Source organism: Arachis ipaensis, chromosome B8 (genome assembly GCF_059453495.1).
Source record: "Arachis ipaensis isolate K30076 ecotype BB chromosome B8, ASM5945349v1, whole genome shotgun sequence".
In the NCBI taxonomy this organism is placed as follows: Eukaryota; Viridiplantae; Streptophyta; class Magnoliopsida; order Fabales; family Fabaceae; genus Arachis; species Arachis ipaensis.
In genome coordinates this window covers 99,336,650-99,342,649 of record NC_142443.1, presented here as the reverse complement: position 1 = coordinate 99,342,649, position 6,000 = coordinate 99,336,650, and the positions used below count along the sequence as shown (strand labels likewise).

At 42.0% G+C, this 6,000-nt stretch overlaps 1 non-coding gene and 1 pseudogene across 1 annotated transcript; both read right to left on the bottom strand.

Annotated features, from left to right (window-relative positions):
• Window positions 1-249: 249 nt before the first annotated feature.
• LOC148548982 (uncharacterized) overlaps window positions 250-6,000 on the bottom strand; it is a 29,166-nt pseudogene continuing 23,415 nt past the window's right edge.
• On the bottom strand, window positions 5,319-5,422 carry LOC148548983 (small nucleolar RNA R71). The gene has a single exon (XR_015897984.1). It is a non-coding gene; the product is annotated as a small nucleolar RNA R71 (small nucleolar RNA).

Genomic DNA, 6,000 nt, shown 5'->3' with positions numbered 1-6,000 from the left:
GCTAGTCTTCCATTAAGCTGCTGGACCTCTTTGCCACAGTTCAGACTTTTCATATGAAGTATAGCCTGACACTTATCTGGGTTTGCTTTGATTCCTCTTTGGGTGAGCATGAAGCCCAAGAATTTTCCAGCTACTACCGCGAAGGTGCACTTTGCGGGGTTAAGTCGCATACCATACTTTCTTATGGTGTCGAACACTTTAGTGAGGTCGGACAACAATGATTCCTTACTTTGTGTTTTTACCAGCATGTCATCTACATAAACCTCTATTAGTTTTCTGATGTGGTCGGCGAAGACTTTGTTCATCAGTCTTTGGTAGGTAGCCCCTGTGTTCTTGAGTCCAAAGGGCATAACTACGTAGCAATAGTTTGCGTTTGGGGTCAGGAATAACGTCTTCTCTTGGTCGGGTTGGTACGTCGGGATCTGGTTGTATCCTGAGTAAGCATCCATAAAGGAGAGGTACTGATAGCCTGACAAGGCATCGACTAGTTTGTCGATGTTTGGGAGCGGGTAGGGATCTTTTGGGCAGGCTTTGTTGAGGTCGGTGTAATCAGTGCACATCCGCCACTTCCCATTTGACTTTTTGACCAACACCACATTGGCTAGCCATAATGGATATTTTACCTCCCTTATGAACCCTGCCTCCAACAAGGCCTGTACCTGCTCCTCTACAACTTGCAACCTTTCCGGGCCGAGCTTCCTTCATTTTTGATGTACTAGCCGGGACCCTGGATATACGGCTAACTTGTGGCACATTAGTCCTGGATCGATACCAGGCATATCTGCGGCCTTCCATGCAAAGAAGTCGAAGTTATCTTTTAAGAGCTTTATCAGTAGTTCTTTTAAGTCTTCTCTCAGATTTGCTCCTATATTGGTTGTTTTGCTTGGATCATCTCCAATTTGAACTTCTTGAGTTTCGCCTTCTGGCTGAGGACGGAGTTCTTCGCGAGCTCGGATTCCCCCAAGTTCTATAGTGTTGGCTTCTTTTCCTCTGGGGTCTCCTTTAAGGTTCAAACTTTCATTGTAACAACGTCGTGCGAGTTTCTGTTCTCCTTTTATGGTAGTGATCCCTTCCGGAGTGGGGAACTTCATGCATAGGTGTGGAGTGGAGACCTTAGCGGCGAGCTGGTTTAACGTTGTCTAACCTATTAAAGCATTGTAGGCCGAACTCACATCGACTACAATATAGTCTATGCTCAATATCCTGGACCAAGTTCCTTTCCCAAAGGTTGTGTGTAGGGAGATGTATCCTAGTGGTTAGATCAGGGTGTCTCCTAGTCCGAACAAGCTATTCGGATATGCTCTGAGCTCTTTTTCTTGTAGACCGAGCTTGTCGAAGGATGATTTATTGCTGTTTTTGTCAGGGTAGTCAGGAATGCCTTGCATCGAACTGCGTCTGAGGCATCTGTGAGATACATCTTGCTTCTGAAATTGTTGAGATGATGGCTTGGATCCGAGGTACCGTCGTATGGGGTCATGTCGGGAGCTTTGAAGTCCTTTGGGACTTTAGCTTTCATGATTTCTTTGGTGAAGGGATCTTGATCTTTATGGGAGCCGTCTTCATGGCCGAATTGAATGGTTTTGGTTTTGAGATCGGCCTCGAGCTTTGTGAGTTTGTCCTCTAGCTCTCGGTGGCGTCTGGTTTCTCTTCGGAGGTCTGATGAGCGGATAATTTATACCCTTTTTGGCACTATTTTTACATAGTTTTTAGTATATTTTAGTTATTTTTATTATATTTTTATTAGTTTTTACTCAAAAATAATATTTCTGGATTTTACTATGAGTTTGTGTGTTTTTCTGTTATTTCAGGTATTTTCTGGCTGAAATTGAGGGACCTGAGCAAAAATCTGATTCAGAGGCTGAAAAAGGACTGCAGATGCTGTTGGATTCTGACCCACCTGCACTCGAAGTGTATCTTTTGGAACTACAGAGACCCAATTGTTGCGCTCTCAATTGCGTTGGAAAGTAGACATCTTGGGCTTTCCATCAATATATAATAGTTTATACTTTGCCCGAGATTTGATGGCCCAAACTAGCGCTAAAAGTCAGCCAAAAACTTTCTAGCGTAAAACGCTAGAACTGGCATAATTCTTGGCGTTAAACGCCCATTTTGGCACCCAGGGTGGCGTTTAACTCCAACTTGAGGCATATCCACGTGAAAGCTTGAAAGCTCAGCCCAAACACTCACCAAGTGGGTCCCAAAAGTGGATTTTTGCACTATCTGCACTTAGTTACTCATTTTCTGTAAACCAAAGTGATGCCAGGGCATCTTGGCCAGTTTCACTGACCTTTTCTTTACTGTTTTTAGGTTAGTTTCATGCATTTCTTTAGGAAATAAGCTAGTTTTGGGTAGATATTCACTTATGCCTTGATTCAAGCATACATTGTGCATTTTACATAATTTCATGAGGATTTTGCATAAGTTTAGTGACAAATATTATGTTGCATTACTCATGACTTAGACTAGAGCTTTGATGCACTTTATTGCTTGATTTCAGGACCAAAAGGAAGCAAGAAAAGGGGAGGTAACTTGCGAGGATAATGAGAAAAGTGATTGCCAATAACACTCTCAAAAAGCCATCAATGCCCACGTTAGAGAGTCACGTTAACTAAGTTAACGTGAACTCTAACGTGAAGAAGAGAAGATGAGCCAACGTTAGTGACACTTAACATTGTCACTAACGTTGGCAATTACTCATAAGTGGCCACGTTAACCTAGTTAACGTGGCCTCTAACGTTAAGGGGGAAGAGAAGCCAACGTTAGTGACACTCAACATTGTCACTAACGTTGGCCTATGGTGAAAAGTACCACGTTAACTCCCACGTTAACTTAGTTAACGTGGGAGCTAACGTAAGGGATGAAGAGTTGTCGACAACGTTAGTGACACTCAACATTGTCACTAACGTTAAAGCAACCACACAACCCCCAAGAGTCACGTTAACTTCCACGTTAACTTGGTTAACGTAGAAGCTAACGATGAGGAATGAAGGTTGAGCCGACGTTAGTGACACTCAACATTGTTACTAACGTTGGGATGGCTAAGAATGGCCACGTTAGAAGCCACGTTAACCTAGTTAACGTGGACTCTAACGTGAGACCTAGGGGCACATTGGAACGTTAGTGACAATGTTGAATGTCACTAACGTTCTTGAAGGTTGGCAAAGGCCACGTTAGAAGCCACGTTAACCTAGTTAACATGGGCTTTAACGTGAGGCAAAGGGGTGCATTGGAATGTTAGTGACAATGTTAAGTGTCACTAACGTTCTCGAACTTATATTCTCACTAAATGTTAACACTCCTAACGTCCTGAACTAAAGTCTCTGCCCACTTCACACTTTCTCTCTGCAAGTAAAGCCAAGCCCAAATAAAGAAAGGAACTGCTTCAAACTCAAGATCCAAAGGCCCAAGACTTGAAGAATCACACTAGAAGCTGAGAAGAGTAGTATATATAGGAGTAGCTTTGAATTGAGAAGGGAGTTCTGGAGGCTGGAAAAAGAGCACTGCTCTCTATATTTTACTTTCTTGGCAGATTCTAGTTTTATGATGTATTCTCCATCTTTGTTTTCATTTTCAAGAGCTATGAACAACTAAACCCCTTTCATTGGGTTAGGGAGCTCTGTTGTAATTTGATGGATCAATACTAATTTTCATTATTCTTCTTCTATCTTTCCTCTTGATTTTACTTGAAAGCTTTCGGTCTTCATCCAATTGAGTAGTTATCTTGGAAGAGAAGCTATTCAAACTTGGATCTCTTTTGAACCTTGAAAGAGGAATGAAGAAATCAAGCTAGAAATGCTTTCTCATGCTGGACCAAATTGGGTTTGGATGGGTGTGTGACTATAACCCTCTCAATACTTGGTTTGGGAAATGCATGTGGTATAATCAGTGACCATACTTCATCTCTTCTCATGAGCAATTGACCAAGGAATTGGCTATTGATCAAGATTTGAGAGATTGAATTGCAAGAAATTATAATTCAATCACTTAAGATTGCCAAGGAGATCAATGAGTGCATTGATTGAGGAAGAGATGAAAATGAACTTGATCCGGAGAATTGCAACATCTCCTAAGCCCAATGAACTCCCCATCTCTAATCTTACCCATTCTCTTTAATTTCTGCTATTTACTTTTATGAGCAAATCCCCCATTCCCATTTACAATTCTGCAATTTATTTTCAGTCATTTACTTCCAGTCCTTTAATTATAGCATTTACTTTTCTGTTATTTACATTCCCGCCATTTTATTTTCTGCAACTTTCAACCCAATTTCTGGATTCGCTCAACTAGAACATTCTTCTAATTAAAGTTGCTTGATCAATCAATCCCTGTGGGATTCGACCTCACTCTATTGTGAGTTTTTACTTGACGACAAATTCGGTACACTTGTCGAAGGGAGATTTGTTGTGAGACAAGTTTCCCGTGCATCAAGTTTATGGCGCCGTTGCCGGGGATTGATTGTGCATCAACAATGATTAGATTGGAAGATCACTAGATTGAGCATTTTATTTTGTGAATTTCATTTTCTGTTTGAGTGATTTACTTTTTGTTTTAGTTATACTTCTTCCCTTCTCCCTCTACTCCTTTGTTTTCTCTTTGTTATTTTCAATTCTGTTTGCTAACCCACTAACTGTTTGATATATTGCATCACCCACAACTAACAGCAATTCTGACACAAATACTGTCTGCACCTATTTTCTCTGCTTGTACGTGTTGGTTGTATGACAGGGAGAAGAAGCGCGGCTTCAACTTCCTTTGATTCTGAACCGGAGAGAACCTTTCTTAGACTAAGGAGGGAGGCAAAAGAAAAACGAGTAGTTGGTGCTGAAGAAGAGGAGGAACAGTTTGAGGAATACTTTGAACCAAACATGGAAGAAAACATGGAAAATCATCATGAAGAAGAAACTCACAACCATGGCAGAGGAGGTGGAGCAAATCATGCTGGGGACGATAGAAGAGTTTTGGGCTCTTACATTAATCCAAACCCAGGCAATTGTGGAAGTAGCATCCAAAAGCCAACAATCCATGCCAACAACTTTGAACTTAAACCACATCTCATCACCCTTGTTCAGAACAATTGTTTGTTTGGAGGTGGTGTTCAAGAAGACCCCAATTAATATTTGACCACCTTCCTGAGAATATGTGACACAGTGAAATCTAATGGTGTTCATCCTGACGCCTATAGACTGCTCTTATTTCCCTTCTCACTCAGAGACAAGGCAGCCAAGTGGCTGGAATCCTTCCCAAGGGAGAGCTTGACAACTTGGGAGGATGTGGTGAACAAATTCTTAGCAAGATTCTACCCTCCTCAACGAATCAATAGGCTGAGAGCTGAGGTTCAAACTTTCAGGCAACAAGATGGTGAGACTCTGTATGAAGCATGGGAGAGGTTCAAGGACTTAACGAGGAGGTGTCCACCTGACATGTTCAACGAATGGGTGCAGCTGCACATTTTCTATGAAGGGCTCTCTTATGAGTCAAAGAAGGCCGTAGACCATTCATCTGGAGGATCTTTGAACAAGAAGAAGACCATTGAGGAAGCCATAGATGTTATTGAAACAGTAGCAGAAAATGACTACTTCTATGCTTCCGAAAGAGGGAACACAAGAGGAGTGATGGAGCTAAACAATGTAGATGCTCTGTTAGCCCAAAACAAGCTCATTACCCAGCAGCTGGCTGACCTCACCAAGAAGATGGAGAGGAACCAAGTAGCAGCAATCTCATCTTCATCAACAATCCAAGAAGGAGTGAATGAAGAAGCAGAGGGGAGTCAGGAGCAAGCCAACTACATTGGGAATTCACCAAGGAAAAACTATGATCCATACTCCAAGACTTACAACCCTGGATGGAGAAACCACCCATACTTTGGGTGGAGAAGTGAGCAAGATCAAAACCAAGACCAGAGACGTTACAACTCCAACAACAATGCAGCTCACCAGCAATTCACCCAGAGGACATCTCAACACCCCTACAACAACACTTCTCCATACACTTATCAAAACC